Below are 21,635 nucleotides of genomic sequence, written 5' to 3' on the forward strand. Positions count from 1 at the left end.
TCCCTTTCCTTTTTATCTCTTGAGACATAAAAGGTGGTGCAGGCCAGATCCCAGGGAAACTCCCTTTACATTGGCTCAGGGAGGTGACCTGGGAAGGGTGTTACAATCCCACCCTACCCGTCTTTAACATAAAATTACAATCACAAAATGGAGGACAATCACAGAACACTGGGAATCCTGGCCTAACCAAGTTGGTACACATAATACAATTTTGGGGTGACAATACAATCCATGACATAGGGTGAGAAGAAATTTAAAGTCTCATTAGTATTTTTTTTTTTTTGATAGCAAAGTTTTATTGTAAAATAAGAAACAGGTATAAAAATGGGATATACAAAGGGGCGAGGAGAAGGGATACAGGTGAGAATGCAAACGTGCCTTCCAGAGTGCAAAGAACTTAGACTCTGAGCATTGGGGGCAGTAAGACATGGTGGTGGGTGCAGATCCCACGGAAAAGCTGGAATCCTCCAGGGGGTGGGATGGGGCGAGGTTTCCTTTTAGGTGCTGAGGTTTACCTGGAGGCTAGACAGGACGTGGCTAGGTCAGCAGAAAAGGGACTTGGAAACTCCCTTCCCTTAAGCAGCTGCCCAGTCAATCCATCAACCAACAGGGACAGGGGGACCAGCACTCCCCAGAGGCCAAGTCCCAGATACCATGTAATCTAAGACGGTTTTAAGGTCAGCAGCCTGGTGACTTGCAGCCCTCTGGGATCTTTGAGTCCTACACACATCATTTCATTAACCTCATGTCAAACCCCACGAGGTAGGTGGTGGGTGTCAGCATTTCACAGACGTGCACATTGCTGTCAGGAGGAGTGAAACACCTTGAGATAGTTTCCCTGGCTAGTCTGCTGGTGACCTAGGCTTCCAACCCAGGTATGGCCAGTTCTATGACTGGTTTTAAAATCTAATTCTTACGTGCAGGAATGCTATCCTCTCTCTCCCAAGCATTTTTTATAGTAAAAACCTTAAAATCTAAGCTGGATTGTCCCAGCTGCCCTCATGCCCCCCAAAACACCAGTGTAGGCCAACATCTTTAGTGGAGGCCCAGACCAAGGTAAGTGAAAAGTTCCTGAGTGTTTTGGAGGCACACCTGTATGAAGCAGGGATTCAAGCATGTGAATTTCAAAATGGTAGGGAAGGAAGGCAGGGGCAGGGTGTGTAAATGGGGGACAGGAAGTGAAGGACGTCAGTCTGAGTCAGGCTGCTCTCTCTTGAACATTAGTTTTTTATGGCGGGAGGTAGATTGCCTTTTCTTAGACTTGGGAAGGCTGGATTGAGCCCTGCTCCCCTCTGGCTGCTTCCCAGCCTGGGCATCCTTCAGCTCCAAGGCCTCATTGAGCTTTAGGAACATCTTGAAACATTCATGCCCATGGATCTGAAGGGTGAAGTATTTTTCATCCAGTGGCTTCTTCTTTGGCTTCGTAGAGGAGCTGGTGCTGGTGGGCAGTGTTTGCTTAGTGATCCTCCCAGAGGGTGGCTCAGGGCAAGGCTCCCACTTCTTGCGGAAATTGTCTTCCTCTGTACATCTGTGTCTCCCAGGACAGGTACAAATATGCACCTTGAAACTGTTGTGTCCCAGCGGATTACCATTGGAGTCTTCCATTGTCATAATGGTGAGAATGGGTTCATGCGCCCCATGCAGGAGCTGTTACACATGAAGTTGAAGTGGATGGTGGTAGTCAGAACCGACCTCTGGTGGCTCCTAGGGCACCCCACACTATGTCATAGAGTGATGGTGTCCTCCAAATACTCAGCATGCAGGTTTCCTCCCACTGCATGAGGTGCTGAGGAGGGTCCAAGCAATCGCTATAGTCAGAGTGGCACTCAAGGTGGGGGCAGTGCTTCACGACCTCCATCATATGCTGACGTCTGGTAGATGGCCATGGTGTGAACACAGGTGCTGGGCGGGGGTGTTGAGGTGACCCATGGCTGCACTGGACAGGCCTTTGCCAGCTGGCAAAACAGCATGTTAAGTTCAGGGGAGTACGTGTAGGTGACGGACTTGGCTGTCCCAGAATGCAAGAAGCCCAGACAGAAATGATAGGTGCTGGGTAGGTCTTCTGAGAAGAGACAGAGGATGACAGCGTCCAGGAGGTGGCTAGTGTAGGGGCTTCTGATATTCCTTGAGCCCCAGCTTGGCTTTCTAGCCAGTCTGCAGCATCTTCTGGGAGTAGCAGATTGACTACTGCCTCCGCTGCTGGGGACAGTGAGGGGGATAGAACCAGCTTCTCAGAAAGGAGTTTCCCCAAGTATGAAAATGTCTCTTGACTCAGAGGGAGCTCAATGCTCAGATCTGACTGAGGCTCCTCCATTGCAGCTCCAGGGAAGGCAGTCTGGCTACGGAACCTCAGGGAAGTGTGTAACCTTCTTGGGAAGGACTCTCCAAGTCCAGAAGGAAGGTGCCCCCAGAGCCCAGCAGCTAGCTGTGCCCAGGATGGTGGCTTCGGGCTTTTGACTCGTTAACATTTCTTCCAGATAGTTATGCATTATCTTAGAATCACAAAGTCATAGCTAGAAAGAATTCCAGAGATGGTTTAATTCAAACTTTTCATTTTATAGCCAGGAAGTTTCAATTCAGAAACTAGGTGACCTGACCAAGCTAACAGGGCTAGTTAATGGCAGAAAACAAGGGGACTAAGACTGAAGCTTGGATCTCATCTGGATCTTCCAGTTCTCAGTGCTGCCTCCCTTCACCTGCCATCAGGACATAAAACATGTTTTGTCTGCAGGGCTGGGGCCAAGCAAATTCTCTGGGTAATTCCTTAATGTAGGATTTTAAAGGCACGTCATGAATAGCGTTGGGTTTGGGGAGAAAGTCAAGGTTAGACTTCTCTTTGCAGCTCATTCTTTTCTTCCCTGACTGATCCCGAGCAGGATTTTTCTGTGCATCTTTGGGTTTTTAAAACTTTTCTGCGCACTGTCTGTTTCCTGTAAGAAAAAACTTTGACCATCCCAGAAGAGTCCTTCCCCAGTCACTTGTTCTTAAATTGAAGTTCATGAACTCCCTAAGGGCTAATATTTTCAGGGGTCATCCATGTGGTAGCATGTATCTGAACGTCATTTTTCCTAATGGCCGAATAATAATAGTCCATCATGTGTATGTTCCAGGTTCTGTTTATCATCCGTTGGTGGACACTTGGGTTGTTTCTGTCTTTTGGCTGTTGTGAATAATGCTGCCTTGAAAATTTGTCTGCAAGTATCTGTTTGAGTGCCTGCTTTCAGATATTTTGGGTATATACCTAGGAGTGGAATTGCTGGGTCATATGGTAATTCCATGTTGAACGTTTTGAGAAACTGTCAAACTGTTTTCCACAGTGACCGCCGTTTTACAGTCCACCAGCAACGCACCAGGATTCTAATTTCTCCACATGGCTTCCTTTTTAATGCTATGTGTTTCATCCTGCGTTTAACACATCATTCTGAGGAGGGAGCCCTTGGCTTCAACAGACTGCCAGAGAAGCCAACGGTACAAAGAAGACTAATAACGCTCCAGTCTGCAGTAGATTCTGGAAAACCCCCAGCATGGGAGAATTTTTTTTTTTTTAATAACTTTTATTAAGCTTCAAGTGAACGTTTACAAATCCAATCAGTCTGTCACATATAAGTTTACATACTTCTCACTCCCTACTCCCACTTGCTCTCCCCCTCTTGAGTCAGCCCTTTCAGTCTCTCCTTTCTTGACAATTTTGCCGGCTTCCCTCTCTCTATATCCTCCCATCCCCCCTCCAGACAAGAGTTGCCAACACAATCTCCAGTGTCCACCTGATATAATTAGCTCACTCTTCATCAGCGTCTCTCTCCCACCCGCTGACCAGTCCCTTTCATGTCTGATGAGTTGTCTTCGGGGATGGTTCCTGTCCTGTGCCAACAGAAGGTCTGGGGAGCATGGCCGCCGGGATTCCTCTAGTCTCAGTCAGACCATTAAGTCTGGTCTTTTTATGAGAATTTGGGGTCTGTATCCCACTGATCTCCTGCTCCCTCAGGGGTCCTCTGCTGTGCTCTCTGTCAGGGCAGTCATCGATTGTGGCCGGGCACCAACTAGTTCTTCTGGTCTCAGGATGATGTAGGTCTCTGGTTCATGTGGCCCTTTCTGTCTCTTGGGCTCTTAGTTGTCGTGTGGCCTTGGTGTTCTTCATTTTCCTTTGCTCCAGGTGGGTTGAGACCAATTGATGCATCTTAGATGGCCGCTTGTTAGCATTTAAGACCCCAGACGCCACATTTCAAAGTGGGATGCAGAATGATTTCATACTAGAATTATTTTGCCAATTGACTTAGAAGTCCCCGCAAACCATGTTCCCCAGACCCCCGTGCTTGCTCCGCTGACCTTTGAAGCATTCATTTTATCCCGGAAACTTCTCTGCCTTTGGTCCAGTCCAATTGAGCTGACCTTCCATGTATTGAGTGTTGTCTTTCCCTTCACCTAAAGCAGTTCTTATCTACTGATTAATCAATAAAAAACCCTCTCCCACCCTCCCTCCCTCCCCCCCTCGTAACCACAAAAGTATGTGTTCTTCTCAGGTTTACTATTTCTCAAGATCTTATAATAGTGGTCTTATACAATATTTGTCCTTTTGCCTCTGACTAATTTCGCTCAGCATAATGGCTTCCAGGTTCCTCCATGTTATGAAATGTTTCAGAGATTCGTCACTGTTCTTTATCGATGCGTAGTATTCCATTGTGTGAATATACCACAATTTATTTACTCATTCATCAGTTGATGGACACCTTGGTTGCTTCCAACTTTATGCTATTGTAAACAGAGCTGCAATAAACATGGGTGTGCATATATCTGTTTGTATGAAGGCTCTTGTATCTCTAGGGTATATTCCGAGGAGTGGGATTTCTGGGTTGTATGGTAGTTCTATTTCTAACTGTTTAAGATAACGCCAGATACATTTCCAAAGTGGTTGTACCATTTTACATTCCCACCAGCAGTGTATGAGAGTTCCAATCTCTCCGCAGTCTCTCCAACATTTATTATTTTGTGTTTTTTGGATTAATGCCAGCCTTGCTGGTGTGAGATGGAATCTCATCGTGGTTTTAATTTGCATTTCTCTAATGGCTAATGATCGAGAGTATTTTCTCGTGTATCTGTTGGCTGCCTGAATAGCTTCTTTAGTGAAATGTGTGTTCATATCCTTTGCCCACTTCTTGATTGGGTTGTTTGTCTTTTTGTGGTTGAGTTTTGACAGAATCATGTAGATTTTAGAGATCAGGCGCTGGTTGGAGATGTCATAGCTGAAAATTCTTTCCCAATCTGTAGGTGGTCTTTTTACTCTTTTGGAGAAGTCTTTAGATGAGCATAGGTGTTTGATTTTTAGGAGCTCCCAATTATCAGGTTTCTCTTCATCATTTTTGGTAATGTTTTGTATTCTGTTTATACCTTGTATTAGGGCTCCTAGGGTTGTCCCAATTTTTTCTTCCATGATCTTTATCGTTTAAGTCTTTATGTTTAGGTCTTTGATCCACTTGGAGTTAGTTTTTGTGCATGGTGTGAGGTATGGGTCCTGTTTCATTTTTTTGCAAATGGATATCCAGTTATGCCAGCACCATTTGTTAAAAAGGCTATCTTTTCCCCAATTAATTGACACTGCTCCTTTGTCAAATATCAGCTGCTCATACGTGGATGGATCTATGTCTGGGTTCTCAATTCTGTTCCATTGGTCTATGTGCCTGTTGTTGTACCAGTACCAGGCTGTTTTGACTACTGTGGCTGTGTAATAGGTTCTGAAGTCAGGTGAAGTGAGGCCTCCCACTTTCTTCTTCTTTTTCAGTAGTGCTTTGCTTATCCGGGGATTCTTTCCCTTCCATATGAAATTGGTGATTTGTTTCTCTATCCCCTTAAAATATGACATTGGAATTTGGATCGGAAGTGCGTTAAATGTATAGATGGCTTTTGGTAGAATAGACATTTTTACTATGTTAAGTCTTCCTATCCATGAGCAAGGTATGTTTTTCCACTTAAGTATGTCCTTTTGAATTTCTTGTAGTAAAGCTTTGTAGTTTTCTTTCTATAGGTCTTTTACATCCTTGGTAAGATTTATTCCTAAGTATCTTATCTTCTTGGGGGCTACTGTGAAAGGTATTGATTTGGTTATTTCCTCTTCGGTGTTCCTTTTGTTGATGTAGAGGAATCCAAGTGATTTTTGTATGTTTATTTTATAACCTGAGACTCTTCCAAACTCTTCTATTAGTTTCAGTAGTTTTCTGGAGGATTCCTTAGGGTTTTCTGTGTATATAATCATGTCATCTGCAAATAGTGATAACTTTACTTCTTCCTTGCCAATCCGGATCCCTTTTATTTCTTTGTCTAGCCTAATTGCCCTGGCTAGGACTTCCAGCACGATGTTGAATAAGAGCGGTGATAAAGGGCATCCTTGTCTGGTTCCTGTTCTCAAGGGAAATGCTTTGAGGTTCTCTCCATTTAGAGTGATATTGGCTGTTGGCTTTGCATAGATGCCCTTTATTATGTTGAGGAATTTTCCTTCAATTCCTATTTTGGTGAGAGTTTTTATCATAAATGGGTGTTGGACTTTGTCAAAAGCCTTTTCTGCATCAATTGATAAGATCACATGGTTTTTGTCTTTTGTTTTATTTATGTGATGGATTACATTAATGGTTTTTCTGATATTAAACCAGCCTTGCATACCTGGTATAAATCCCACTTGATCATGGTGAATTATTTTTTTGATGTGTTGTTGGATTCTATTGGCTAGAATTTTGTTGAGGATTTTTGCATCTATGTTCATGAGGGATATAGGTCTATAATTTTCTTTTTTTGTAATGTCTTTACCTGGTTTTGGTATCAGGGAGATGGTGGCTTCATAGAATGAGTTGGGTAGGATTCCATCATTTTCTATGCTTTGAAATACTTTCAGAAGTAGTGGTGTTAACTCTTCTCTGAAAGTTTGGTAGAACTCTGCAGTGAAGCCGTCCGGGCCAGGGCTTTTTTTTGTTGGGAGTTTTTTGATTACCGTTTCAATCTCTTTTTTTGTTATGGGTCTATTTAGTTGTTCTACTTCTGAATGTGTTAGTTTAGGTAGGTAGTGTTTTTCCAGGAATTCATCCATTTCTTCTAAGTTTGCAAATTTGTTAGAGTACAATTTTTATAACAATCTGAAGTGATTCTTTTAATTTCATTTGGTTCTGTTGTGATGTGGTCCTTCTCGTTTCTTATTCGGGTTGTTTCCTTTCCTGTATTGCTTTAGTCAGTCTAGCCAATGGTTTATCAATTTTGTTAATTTTTTCCAAGAACCAGCTTTTCTCTTTGTTAATTCTTTCAATTGTTTTTCTGTTCTCTAATTCATTTAGTTCAGCTCTAATTTTTATTATTTGTTTCCTTCTGGAGCCTGATGGATTCTTTTGTTGCTCACTTTCTATTTGTTCAAGTTGTAGGGACAGTTCTCTGATTTTGGCTCTTTCTTCTTTTTGTATGTGTGCATTTATCCATATAAATTGGCCTCTGAACACAGCTTTTGCTGTGTCCCAGAGGTTTTGATAGGAAGTATTTTCATTCTCGTTGCTTTCTATGAATTTCCTTATTCCCTCCTTGATGTCTTCTATAACCCAGTCTTTTTTCAGAAGGGTATTGTTCATTTTCCAAGTATTTGATTTCTTTTCCTTAGTTTTTCTGTTATTGATCTCTAGTTTTATTGCCTTGTGGTCTGAGAAGATGCTTTGTAGTATTTCGATGTTTTGGACTCTGCAAAGGTTTGTTTTATGACCTAATATGAGGTCTATTCTAGAGAATGTTCCATGTGCGCTAGAAAAAAAAGTATATTTTGCAGCAGTTGGGTGGAGAGTTCTGTATAAGTCAATGAGGTCAAGTTGGTTGATTGTTGTAATTAGGTCTTCCGTGTCTCTATTGAGCTTCTTACTGGATGTCCTGTCCTTCTCCGAAAGTGGTGTGTTGAAGTCTCCTACTATAATTGTGGAGGTATCTATCTCACTTTTCAATTCTGTTAAAATTTGATTTATGCATCTTGCAGCCCTGTCATTGGGTGCATAAATATTTAATATGGTTATGTCTTCCTGATCAATTGTCCCTTTTATCGTTATATAGTATCCTTCTTTATCCTTTGTGGTGGATTTAAGTCTAAAGTCTATTTTGTCAGAAATTAATATTGCTACTCCTCTTCTTTTTTGCTTATTGTTTGCTTGATATATCTTTTTCCATCCTTTGAGTTTTAGTTTGTTTGTGTCTCTAAGTCTAAGGTGTGTCTCTTGTAGGCAGCATATAAATGGATCGTGTTTCTTTATCCAGTCTGTGACTCTCTGTCTCTTTATTGGTGCATTTAGTCCATTTACATTCAGGGTAATTATACATAAATAAGTGTTTAGTGTTGTCATTTTGATGCCTTTTTATGTGTGTTGTTGACAATTTCATTTTTCCGCATACGTTTTTGTGCTGAGGCGTTTTTCTTAGTAAATTGTGAGATCCTCATTTTCATAGTGTTTGACTTTATGTTAGTTGAGTCGTTACGTTTTTCTTGGCTTTTATCTGGAGTTATAGAGTTGTTATACCTTTTTGTGGTTACCTTATTATTTACCCCTATTTTTCTAAGTAAAAACCTAACTTGTATTGTTCTATATCGCCTTGTATCACTCTCCATATGGCAGTTCAATGCCTCCTGTATTTAGTTCCTCTTTTTGATTATTGTGATCTTTTACCTATTGACTTCCATGATTCCCTGTTATGTGTATTTTTTTTAAATTAATCTTAATTTGTTTTTTTTTGTGATTTCCCTATTTGAGTTGATATCAGGATGTTCTGTTTTGTGACCTTGTGTTGTGCTGATATCTGATATTATTGGTTCTCTGACCAAACAATATCCTTTAGTATTTCTTGTAGCTTTGGTTTGGTTTTTGCAAATTCTCTAAACTTGTGTTTGTCTGTAAATATCTTAATTTCGCCTTCATATTTCAGAGAGAGTTTTGCTGGATATATGATCCTTGGCTGGCAGTTTTTCTCCTTCAGTGTTCTGTATATGTCGTCCCATTCCCTTCTTGCCTGCATGGTTTCTGCTGCGTAGTCTGAACTTATTCTTATTGATTCTCCCTTAAAGGAAACCTTTCTTTTCTCCCTGGCTGCTTTTAAAATTTTCTGTTTATCTTTCGTTTTGGTGAGTTTGATGATAATATGTCTTGGTGTTTTTCTTTTGGGATCAATCTTAAATGGGGTTCGATGAGCATCTTGGATAGATATCCTTTCGTCTTTCATGATGTCAGGGAAGTTTTCTGTCAGGACTTCTTCAACTATTTTCTCTGTGTTTTCTGTCTCCCCTCCCTGTTCTGGGACTCCAATCATCCTCAGGTTATCCTTCTTGATAGAGTCCCACGTAATTCTTAGGGTTTCTTCATTTTTTTTGATTCTTTTCTCTGATTTTTTTTCAGCTATGTTGGTGTTGATTCCCTGGTCCTCCAGATGTCCCAGTCTGCATTCTAATTGCTCGAGTCTGCTCCTCTGACTTCCTATTGCATTGTCTAATTCTGTAATTTTATTGTTAATCTTTTGGATTTCTACATGTTGTCTCTCTGGATTCTTGCAACTTATTAATTTTTCCACTATGTTCTTGAATAATCTTTTTGAGTTCTTCAACAGTTTTATCGGTGTGTTCCTTGGCTTTTTCTGCAGTTATCCTAATTTCATTTGTGATATCTTTAAGCATTCTGTAAATTAGTCTTTTATATTCTGTATCTGATAATTCCAGGATTGTATCTTCATTTCGGAAAAAATTTCATTCTTTTGTTTGGGGGGTTGGAGAAGCTGTCACGGTCTGCTTCTTTAAGTGGTTTGATATGGATTGTTGTCTGCGAGCCATCACTGGGAAACTAGTTTTTCCAGAAAATCCGCTAAAAAAAAAATGCAGTCAGATCCCTATCAGAGTTCTCCCTCTGGCTTAGGCTATTTGGATGTTAATGAAGCCGCCTGGGGAGGGTGGGGGAGGGAACAGAGAGATAGGAGAGTAGCACCTCAGAGTATAGCCAGAGTTGCTTGTCTTGCTTGGAATGACTATTATATCTGAGATTCCCGCGGGCGCGTGGCCTATGTGTGCTGGCTGTGTGGAGATTGCCCCCGGGGGGTCTGGTCTGCTGGAGTCACGGTCAGATCCTCCGCTTCCAGCCCCACGCCCAGCGTCAAGGCTCCCCTACTGGGACGGTGCACTCTCGACTCCAAAATCAGTCGCTGCCTCCCGGGGACTTCTCGTCCCTCCAGCTGCGTGGCCGTGCCACCCCCGCGAACCAGTTTGGCCCCCTCCCGGGGTTAGTTCAGATGGGTGGAGCAGGTCCCCGTGCTTGTGCTGTGACCGAGTGTCCCGGCTGGGACGCTGTTCTCCCCGCTCCAATACCAGTCGCTGCCTCCCAAGGACTTCTCTTATCGGCTGAGTCCCACGCCGCCCGCGCGACCCGGCTGGGCCCCTTCCCGGGGTTAGTTCAGGGGGGTGGAGCAGCTCTCCGTGTTTATGCCGTACCTGTGTCCAGTCCAAATCCCGAAGAGACGGTTCCCCGGCTGGGATGCTGCTCTTCCTGCTCCAAGACCAGTCACTGCCTCCCGGGGACTTCTCCTACTGGCTGCGTCCCACGCCACCCGCCGAACCGGCTTGTCTCCCTCCCAGGGTTAGTTCAGGGGGGTGGAGCAGCTCTCTGTGCTTGTGCCGTACCTGACTGGTAGGCTGGCTCCAGGCTCTGGAAACAATTGCTGCTTCCCCGTATTAGTTCGTTCTCCGTCTCTAAATCTGTGTTTGTTGTTCAGGGTTCGTAGATTGTTATGTATGTGATCGATTCACTTGTTTTTCCGTGTATTTGTTGTAAGAGGGATCCGAGGTAGCGTCTGCCTAGTCCGCCATCTAGGCTCCGCCTCCCATGGGAGAATTCTTGATTGAGGAGTCAAAGGCCTTCTGGTGGAAGAGGGTTGTGAGGTGGGGTATGGAAATTCCTAGTAGTATTTTAATCTTTATTAAAAATACTTAAAATTGCTCACTAAATGAAGATACTCATATTTACTCATCTTAAATTAATAATGAATATGCGAGTATTGGAAACCCTGGTGGTACAGTGGTTAAGTGCTACAGCTGCTAACCAAGAGGTTGGCAGTTTGAATCTGCCATGCGCTCCTTGGATACTCAATGGGGCAGTTCTACTCTGTCCTGTAGGGTTGCTATGAGTCAGAATCGACTTGACGGCAATGAGTTTGGCTTTTTTCATGCAAGTATTGATTTTCATTTACCATTCCTTGCTCAATAAGTTGTTGTTGTTAGGTGCTGTTGAGTTAGTTCTGACTCATAACGACCCTGTGCACAACAGAACGGAATACTGCCTGGTCCTTAGCCATCCTTACAGTCGTTGTTATGCTTGAGCTCATTGTTTCAGCCACTGTGTCAATCCACCTCATTGAGGTTCTACCTATTTTCTGCTGACCCTGTACTCTCAAGCATGATGTCCTTCTCTAGGGACTGATCCCTCCTGACAACATCTCCAAAGTATGTGAGATGCAGTCTCGCCATCCTTGCTTCTAAGGTGCATTCTGGCTGTACTTCTTCTAAGACAGATTCGTTCATTCTTTTGGCGGTCCATGGTATATTCAGTATTCTTCGCCAACACCACCAGTCAAAGGCGTCAGTTCTTCTTTGGTCTTATTCATTGTCCAGCTTTCACATGCAGATGATGTGATAGAAAATACCGTGGCTTGGGTCAGACGCACCTTAGTCTTCAAGGGTGACATCTTTGCTCTTCAACACTTTGAAGACGTCCTTTGCAGCAGATTTACCCAGTGCAATGCATCTTTTGATTTCTTGACTGCTGCTTCCATGGCTGTTGATTGTGGATCCAAGTAAAATGAAATCCTTGACAACTTCAACCTTTTCTCCTTTTATCATGATGTTGCTCATTGGCCCAGTTGTACTCCTACCTGATTTCACCAAGACATGTTCAAATTCACTTTGCTTTGTTGGAGATGACAACTGCGATTTGGTTTCCAGATATTCTGTGCCTTTCTGATTTATGACTTGGGAGTTTTTGACTCTTGTCTTTCATGTCAGTGATCCTACATCTGATGTTCTTCTCTAAGCACCTAGGACCCACCATCATCTCAGATGCAGGATAATTTACATGTCAGGAATACAAAAAAGAAAAAAAGCTTTAGATTTTTTTGTCTTCATGGCTCGCCACAGAAACCACTGTTGTTCTTCAGGGAACTCATTTATTTCCTTTTTCTGTTTGCTACCCCAAGCTGTCTCTTTTTCTAATTATCCCTGAATAGGAATGACTAGAGTTTGTATACATTGGAAACAAAATTCTGATTTTTGCCAGAAAGTAAAAAGAAGGAAATTTGTGTTTACATGATATTTTGGATACATGGGACGTAACTTTGTTAGGGCTCACTGCATCTTGAAGATCATTTTCCTGAAAAATCCCTTGATGTGTACCATGTGACAGCTTGCCTGTATTTAGTACCCTAGTGGCCTTTCTTGGTGAATTTCACCTTCTGGGACCTTTTTGGGTATGGACCAGAATCATATTTGTTCTAGCTTTAGTGAAGCATAAAAGTACCTTTTCCTTAGAAGGTTATCATTGAGTTTATTTAATGACAGAAAAAAAATCAAATGTTTGCATTCTAGTCCTACCACACCACTAAGTTACTGAGAGATTTTGGGGCATCAGTGATTTCTCTGAATTTGATTTCTTGTCTTAAAAATAAGCAGGGGGGGCGGTGGTGGTGGATAGTAACTCCTTAAATTCTTCCTATTCTCCAAACCCTGTGACTGTCAAATTCTATCTGATGCTCATACTAAACACATCCTAGAACTGCTGGCTAGTTGGGGATTCATTTATAATCAGTTAAAGTGAGGACCAGGAAAATTATTCTTTATTTCTATAAATCACTTTGTGGTTTACAAAACTATTCTCTAACTATCCCTTTTTACTCTCTCTTCTGTTCCTCTGAGGCCAGCAGCATTGACATCACCTGGGAACTTCCCAGAAAAGCACAATCTCAGACCTCACCGTGTCCTCCTGAGTTAGAATCTACATTTTACCAAGATGCCGAGGTGATGTGCACGCACAGGGAGTCTGAGAACTGCTGCTCTGTCTCATTCTGAGTCTCCTAATATGGTCGCGATGAGTTGGAACCAGTTCACCAACACCTGACAATACTGACAATAGTGACCCTCAGAGGAAGGCAGGGTATTTTACAGATGAGGAAATCAAGACTCAGAGTTGTTAAGTAACTAAGTCAGGGTTGCAGTGCTTGTATCTTATCCAAAATTTCTTGCTCTAAACCTTATGCAGCCAGGACGCTCATTAGATGTGAGGATAGCAAAACTTCATGTCACGTACTTTGGACGCGTGATCAGGAGGGTCCAGGCAGTGAAGAACATCATGCTCGGAAAAATAGAGGGTCACCCAAAAAGAGGAAAACCCTCAATCAGACGGATTGACACAGTGACTGAAACAGTGGGCTTTAACATAGCAACTATTGTGAGGATGGCACAGAACCAGGCAGTGTTTCATTCTGTTGTACACAGGGTGTCTGTGAGTTAGAACTGATGGCACCTAACAACAACAACAACAAACCTAATGCTCTCTTCCTGATTGGGCTGGATTCAGCCTTGTACAACAGAGACTCCTGGCTGCCTAGCAGTCCATGTGGATAGTTCTAGCCAACTAGTGGCTGAGTTCTAGCCAGCATAATGTGAGTGGAAGTAGGAAGTACTGTGATCCATTTCTAGGGAAAAGAGACAAACTGAACAAGATAACTCCCATGCAAGCTCCTCCATTGTGTTTTCCACTGCTAACTGGCTTGAAAGGAGAGGACTCCCCAGAGCATCCTTGGTCTTCGAGGCACAGGGGAGATTGGTGTACCCACAGGCATCTGGTTGCAGCAGGGAGTCATGCTCTGAACAAGGCAGGGGGTTGTCAACTGTCCCCTGAGTGTCTGTGAGGAAAGTATGTTCCTGTTCCCTAGAACGCAAAGGTGGTTCAGTTCTGCAGCTGGACCATGGGGACCCAGTGCTTTCAGTTGTAAGGACTGGTAGGCACCAGTTGGACCCCTGTTGTGGTTGGCTAGGTGATGTGGGTGGAGCCACCAGTCCTCAGGCCCCTGATGTGGGTAGGTGAGGACCCTGTTTAATAGGCAAAGCAGTGTCAAACATCAAAAACCTACCTCTCCACCACACAGCTGAAACAGTTGTAATCACATTTCGAGCAGATACATTTGCAGTCTACCAACAAGGGCCTAATCTGAAATGGGCCCACACAAGTCTCTGCAGGAGTTAAAGGTGTTCGAAGTCTGCCTGAACAGGACCTGCTTCTGTCCTGAGCCTCCCAGCTTAGTGGAGCTGGCACATTATCTTTTCTCCCAAGGCCAGGGGAATGGCTCAGAGTACGCAGCAGGTCCTATCTCAGGCCCAGCGAAATCGACAGCCACTGAAGCCGGCTTGGAGGCTGGCTGTGTGGTAAAATAAATGCAAGTACTTAGCTTTTGCCAAGAGTGCTATTCTTCTCTGGTTGGGGAGATGTGAGTAGACTGTGCGGCCTGCTGTCTCTCCCTGAGGAACCCGCATCCCGTACATTACCACCAGCTCTGCTGTGGTTGTTCTGGGGAATTGTGCCTGAGTGGCGCTGGTTCCTGCCGAGTCAGGTCTGGCAACTCCTTGCCGCTTCTGAACCATCTCTCCCTCCCCCTGCCGCTCAGCTCAGTCTGATTTCTGAACTTTGCCTGTGATGTTCAGGGCTCCTACCTTCTCATATATATAAACGTTTCACTTGTTTTTTTTTTTTTTTTTTTTGGTCTTTGTTGTAATAGGGATTGCTGGAAGCATCTAACTACTCCACCATCTTGGCCCCGCCTTACCCCAGAGCAATCTTAGAAATTGTTTAGAGATGGCAAGACTGCTGTCAGCCTGGGTACCTGGATCACTGCATTGAGAAAGCCCACCACAGTGACGGGCCTGTCACCTGTCCGATATGTGTACAGGAGCCAGAAGTAAACTTTTATAGAGCTTGAGACATTATATTTGTTTGGGTCTATTTCTTAAGTGCTTAGCCAGCTCTAACAAATACATTCGAGCAGTGACCTAGTACTTGAAGTCGTGGGTCTTTTCGCCTAATGCATTCACTCATTTTTTTTTTGTCTCTGGCAGTTGGTGATTGATTGATCATGGTCCAGCATGCAGAAGTGAGTGTGTGGTGAAAAGCAGCAGAGCTGATGAGTTGTGAAGACATGTGTTTGAAGGCTGCCACACTCCCTACTCCAGGGTTAGGAAGGGGCAGTGGCTGCCATTGTTACTCTGACTTTGCCAAGTCATAGGGACTCTTGTCTCTCCAGCCTCTCGAAGTTACTGCAACGGGATGCCCTGCCTGTGAAAAGTTCCCAAAGCATCTATTGATTCAACTCATAGACACCATGCTAGTCAGTAATTGTGAAGAGAAAACCATTAGGTTTTGGGTGATAGGATGGAATTCATTATGTGCATTGAAATATCTCAGGCATTATTAGAGACTTCTTTGTACGACGTGTGATTTTCCTAGGACCAGGAAGGGGTTGTTGGACCTTCCTGAGGTGTGTTGTCCAGAATGGAACCAGGTCTGATTGCCTTTTTCCTGTACCCTATCAGGTTGTTAGCTCTGCCAGCTCACATTCCCTCAACCACCATCCTCCTTCTCCGTGGATCACTTTCCTTAACTATTCTTTCATTAATTACTTTTTCTAGAAAAGAAACAGCTTGCCAGAGAGTTGAGGATTCCAGGTTTCGTGGATAATAGCATTAGCAAAGCACATGGTTCTGCCAGTTCCACTTTATCCTTTGTCACTGGTGGTCACGTGTCCATTTATTCATCTCTTTACAGTTCCTAGTGATTCAGGTAAGGAGCCCTGGTGGCACAATTGTTAAGCACTTGGCTGCTAACCATAAGGTTGGCAATTTGAACCTTCCCAGTGGCTCCATGGGAGAAAGACCTGGGAATCTGATGGCACCTGACAACAGTGAATCAGGCATTGGCATTGGGAACATTAATTATGGCCAAGGCTGGCTTTGAGCTCTCATTTGTGCTGAAGATTTCTGAGGCCAGAAGGAGAAAGTCACTGTTTGGTGTACCCTTCTGAGAGTCCAGGTGGAAGTCTGGGAAGAAGGGGTAGAAAAGATACCACATCTCTTTCCCAGCTCTCCAGCTTCTATAGCTTGAACTCAAATCAGACTCCTTGAAGAGAAATTTACAACTAATAAAATCTAGGCAGAGGGGCGGAGCCAAGATGGCGGACTAGGCAGACGCTACCTTGGATCCCTCTTACAACAAAGACACGGAAAAACAAGTGAATCGATCACATACATAACAATCTATGAACCCTGAACAACAAACACAGATTTAGAGACAGAACGAACTAATACGGGGAAGCAGCGATTGTTTTCAGAGCCTGGAGCGAGCGTACCAGTCAGGTACGGCACAAGCACAGAGAGCTTCTCCACCCCCCTGAACTAACCCCGGGAGGGGGACCAGGCAGTTCCGCGGGCGGCATGGGACGCAGCCAGTAGGAGAAGTCCCCGGGAGGCAGTGACTGGTCTTGGAGCAGGAAGAGCAGCATCCCAGCCGGGGAACCGTCCCGCAGGGATTTCGACTGGACGCAGGTACGGCATAAACACGGAGAGTTGCTCCACCCCCCTGAACTAATCCCGGGAAGGGGACCAGCCCGGTCACGCGGGCGGCGTGGGACGCAGCCGGTAGGAGAAGTCCCTGGGAGGCAGTGACTGGTATTGGAACGGGGAGAACAGCATCGCAGCCGGGACTCTCGGTCACGGCATAAGCACGGGGAGCTGCTCCACCCATCTGAACTAACCCCGGAAGGCGGCCAAACTGGTTCGCGGGGGTGGCACGAAAACGCGGCTGGAGGGACGAGAAGTCCCCGGGAGGCAGCGACTGATTTTAGAGTTGAGAGTGCACCCTCCCAGTAGGGGAGCCTTGACGCTGGGCGTGGGGCTGGAAGCATAGGATCTGACCTTGACTCCAGTGGGCCAGACCCCCCGGGGGCAATCTCCACACAGCCAGCACACATAGGCCACGCGCCCGCGGGAATCTCAGATATAATAGTCATTCCAAGCAAGACAAGCAACTCTGGCTATATTCTGAGGTGCTACACTCCTATCTCTCTGTTCCCTCCCCCACCCTCCCCAGGCGGCTTCATTAACATCCAAATAGCCTGAGCCAGAGGGAGAACTCTGATAGGGATCAGACTGCATTTTTTTTAAGCGGATTTTCTGGAAAAACTAGTTTCCCAGTGATGGCTCGGAGACAACAATCCATATCAAACCACTTAAAGAAGCAGACCATGACAGCTTCTCCAAGCCCCCAAACAAAAGAATCAAAATCTTTCCCAAATGAAGACACAATCCTGGAATTGCCAGATGCAGAATATAAAAAACTAATTTACAGAATGCTTCAAGACATCACAAATGAAATAAGGCAAACTGCAGAAAAAGCCAAGGAACACACTAATAAAACTGTTGAAGAACTCAAAAAGATTATTCAAGAACATAGTGGAAAAATTAATAAGTTGCAAGAATCCATGTAGAGACAGCATGTAGAAATCCAAAAGATTAACAATAAAATTACAGAATTAGACAACGCAATAGGAAGTCAGAGGAGCAGACTCGAGCAATTAGAATGCAGACTGGGACATCTGGAGGACCAGGGAATCAACACCAACATAGCTGAAAAAAAAATCAGAGAAAATTAAAAAAAATGAAGAAACCCTAAGAATCATGTGGGACTCTATCAAGAAGGATAACCTGCGGGTGATTGGAGTCCCAGAACAGGGAGGGGGGACAGAAAACACAGAGAAAATAGTTGAAGAACTCCTGACAGAAAACTTCCCTGACATCATGAAAGACGAAAGGATATCTATCCAAGATGTTCATCAAACCCCATTTAAGATTGATCCCAAAAGAAAAACACCAAGACATATTATCATCAAACTCGCCATAAACCAAAGATAAACAGAAAATTTTAAAAGCAGCCAGGGAGAAAAGAAAGGTTTCCTTCAAGGGAGAATCAATAAGAAGAAGTTCAGACTACTCAGCAGAAACCATGCAGGCAAGAAGGGAATGGGACGACATATACAGAGCACTGAAGGAGAAAAACTGGCAGCCAAGGATCATATCCAGCAAAACTCTCTCTGAAATATGAAGGCGAAATTAAGATATTTACAGACAAACACAAGTTTAGAGAATTTGCAAAAACCAAACCAAAGCTACAAGAAATACTAAAGGATATTGTTTGGTCAGAGAACCAATAATATCAGATATCAGCACAACACAAGGTCACAAAACAGAACGTCCTGATATCAACTCAAATAGGGAAATCACAAAAAAAAACAAATTAAGATTAATTAAAAAAAAATACACATAACAGGGAATCATGGAAGTCAATAGGTAAAAGATCACAATAATCAAAAAGAGGGACTAAATACAGGAGGCATTGAACTGCCATATGGAGTGTGATACAAGGTGATATAGAACAATACAAGTTAGGTTTTTACTTAGAAAAATAGGGGTAAATAATAAGGTAACCACAAAAAGGTATAACAACTCTATAACTCAAGATAAAAGCCAAGAAAAACGTAACGACTCAACTAACATAAAGTCAAACACTATGAAAATGAGGATCTCACAATTTACTAAGAAAAACGCCTCAGCACAAAAAAGTATATGGAAAAATGAAATTGTCAACAACACACATAAAAAGGCATCAAAATGACAGCACTAAAAACTTATTTATCTATAATTACGCTGAATGTAAATGGACTAAATGCACCAATAAAGAGACAGAGAGTCACAAACTGGATAAAGAAACACGATCCATCTATATGCTGCCTACAAGAGACACACCTTAGACTTAGAGACACAAACAAACTAAAACTGAAAGGATGGAAAAAAATATATCAAGCAAACAATAAGCAAAAAAGAAGAGGAGTAGCAATATTAATTTCTGACAAAATAGACTTTAGACTTAAATCCACCACAAAGGATAAAGAAGGATACTATATAACGATAAAAGGGACAATTGATCAGGAAGACATAACCATATTAAATATTTATGCACCCAATGACAGGGCTGCAAGATACATAAATCAAATTTTGACAGAATTGAAACGTGAGATAGATACCTCCACAATTATAGTAGGAGACTTCAACACACCACTTTCGGAGAAGGACAGAACATCCAGTAAGAAGCTCAATAGAGACACGGAAGATCTAATTACAACAATCAACCAACTTGACCTCATTGACTTATACAGAACTCTCCACCCAACTGCTGCAAAATATACTTTTTTTTCTAGCGCACATGGAACATTCTCTAGAATAGACCACATATTAGGTCATAAAACAAACCTTTGCAGAGTCCAAAACATCGAAATACTACAAAGCATCTTCTCAGACCACAAGGCAATAAAACTAGAGATCAATAACAGAAAAACTAAGGAAAAGAAATCAAATACTTGGAAAATGAACAATACCCTCCTGAAAAAAGACTGGGTTATAGAAGACATCAAGGAGGGAATAAGGAAATTCTTAGAAAGCAACGAGAATGAAAATACTTCCTATCAAAACCTCTGGGACACAGCAAAAGCAGTGCTCAGAGGCCAATTTATATGGATAAATGCACACATACAAAAAGAAGAAAGAGCCAAAATCAGAGAACTGTCCCTACAACTTGAACAAATAGAAACTGAGCAACAAAAGAATCCATCAGGCACCAGAAGAAAACAAATAATAAAAATTAGAGCTGAACTAAATGAATTAGAGAACAGAAAAACAATTGAAAGAATTAACAAAGAGAAAAGCTGGTTCTTGGGAAAAATTAACAAAATTGATAAACCATTGGCTAGACTGACTAAAGCAATACAGGAAAGGAAACAAATAACCCGAATAAGAAACGAGAAGGACCACATCACAACAGAACCAAATGAAATTAAAAGAATCATTTCAGATTGTTATGAAAAATTGTACTCTAACAAATTTGCAAACCTAGAAGAAATGGATGAATTCCTGGAAAAACACTACCTACCTAAACTAACACATTCAGAAGTAGAACAACTAAATAGACCCATAACAAAAAAAGAGATTGAAACGGTAATCAAAAAACTCCCAACAAAAAAAAGCCCTGGCCCGGACGGCTTCACTGCAGAGTTCTACCAAACTTTCAGAAAAGAGTTAACACCACTACTTCTGAAAGTATTCCAAAGCATAGAAAATGACGGAATACTACCCAACTCATTCTATGAAGCCACCATATCCCTGATACCAAAACCAGGTAAAGACATTACAAAAAAAGAAAATTATAGACCTATATCCCTCATGAACATAGATGCAAAAATCCTCAACAAAATTCTAGCCAATAGAATCCAACAACACATCAAAAAAATAATTCACCATGATCAAGTGGGATTTATACCAGGTATGCAAGGCTGGTTTAATATCAGAAAAACCATTAACGTAATCCATCACAGAAATAAAACAAAAGACAAAAACCACATGATCTTATCAATTGATGCAGAAAAGGCATTTGACGAAGTCCAACACCCATTTATGGTAAAAACTCTTACCAAAATAGGAATTGAAGGAAAATTCCTCAACATAATAAAGGGCATCTATGCAAAGCCAACAGCCAATATCACTCTAAATGGAGAGAACCTGAAAGCATTTCCCTTGAGAACGGGAACCAGACAAGGATGCCCCTTATCACCACTCTTATTCAACATCGTGCTGGAAGTCCTAGCCAGGGCAATTAGGCTAGACCAAGAAATAAAAGGTATCCGGATTGGCAAGGAGGAAGTAAAGTTATCACTATTTGCAGATGACATGATCTTATACACAGAAAACCCTAAGGAATCCTCCAGAAAACTACTGAAACTGATAGAAGAGTTTGGCAGAGTCTCAGGTTATAAAATAAACATACAAAAATCACTTGGATTCCTCTACATCAACAAAAAGAACACCGAAGAGGAAATCACCAAATCAATACCATTCACAGTAGCCCCCAAGGAGATAAGATACTTAGGAATAAATCTTACCAAGGATGTAAAAGACCTATACAAAGAAAACTACAAAGCTCTACTACAAGAAATTCAAAAGGATATACTTAAGTGGAAAAACATACCTTGCTCATGGATAGGAAGACTTAACAGTAAAAATGTCTGTTCTACCAAAAGCCATCTATACATTTAACGCACTTCCGATCCAAATTCCCATGTCATATTTTAAGGGGATAGAGAAACAAATCACCAATTTCATATGGAAGGGAAAGAAGCCCCGGATAAGCAAAGCACTACTGAAAAAGAAGAAGAAAGTAGGAGGCCTCACCTTACCTGACTTCAGAACCTATTACACAGCCACAGTAGTCAAAACAGCCTGGTACTGGTACAACAACAGGCACATAGACCAATGGAACAGAATTGAGAACCCAGACATAAATCCATCCACGTATGAGCAGCTGATATTTGACAAAGGAGCAGTGTCAATTAATTGGGGAAAAGGTAGTCTTTTTAACAAATGGTGCTGGCATAACTGGATATTCATTTGCAAAAAAATGAAACAGGACCCATACCTCACACCACGCACAAAAACTAACTCCAAGTGGATC

General features: G+C 42.6%; 1 protein-coding gene, 1 long non-coding RNA gene and 1 pseudogene across 6 annotated transcripts in view; 1 reads left to right on the forward strand and 2 right to left on the reverse strand.

The window, feature by feature from the left end:
• The window catches only part of LOC126068310 (ral guanine nucleotide dissociation stimulator-like), a 1,065,244-nt gene that overhangs the window by 761,035 nt on the left and 282,574 nt on the right, over nt 1-21,635 (reverse strand). The window lies entirely within an intron of this gene.
• The window catches only part of LOC126068373 (uncharacterized), an 84,386-nt gene that overhangs the window by 6,085 nt on the left and 56,666 nt on the right, over nt 1-21,635 (forward strand). Inside the window, exon 1 of one of the 2 annotated variants that reach the window (XR_007515658.1) lies at nt 15,095-15,257. The exons of the other annotated variant lie outside the window; for it this stretch is intronic. This is a non-coding gene — a long non-coding RNA (uncharacterized LOC126068373). Of the gene's footprint in view, nt 1-15,094; nt 15,258-21,635 lie in introns of those variants that run through there. 2 annotated transcript variants of the gene reach the window in all.
• LOC126068332 (cellular tumor antigen p53-like) lies at nt 1,189-2,314 on the reverse strand (annotated as a pseudogene).

Source organism: Elephas maximus, chromosome 27 (genome assembly GCF_024166365.1).
Source record: "Elephas maximus indicus isolate mEleMax1 chromosome 27, mEleMax1 primary haplotype, whole genome shotgun sequence".
Taxonomy (NCBI): Eukaryota; Metazoa; Chordata; class Mammalia; order Proboscidea; family Elephantidae; genus Elephas; species Elephas maximus.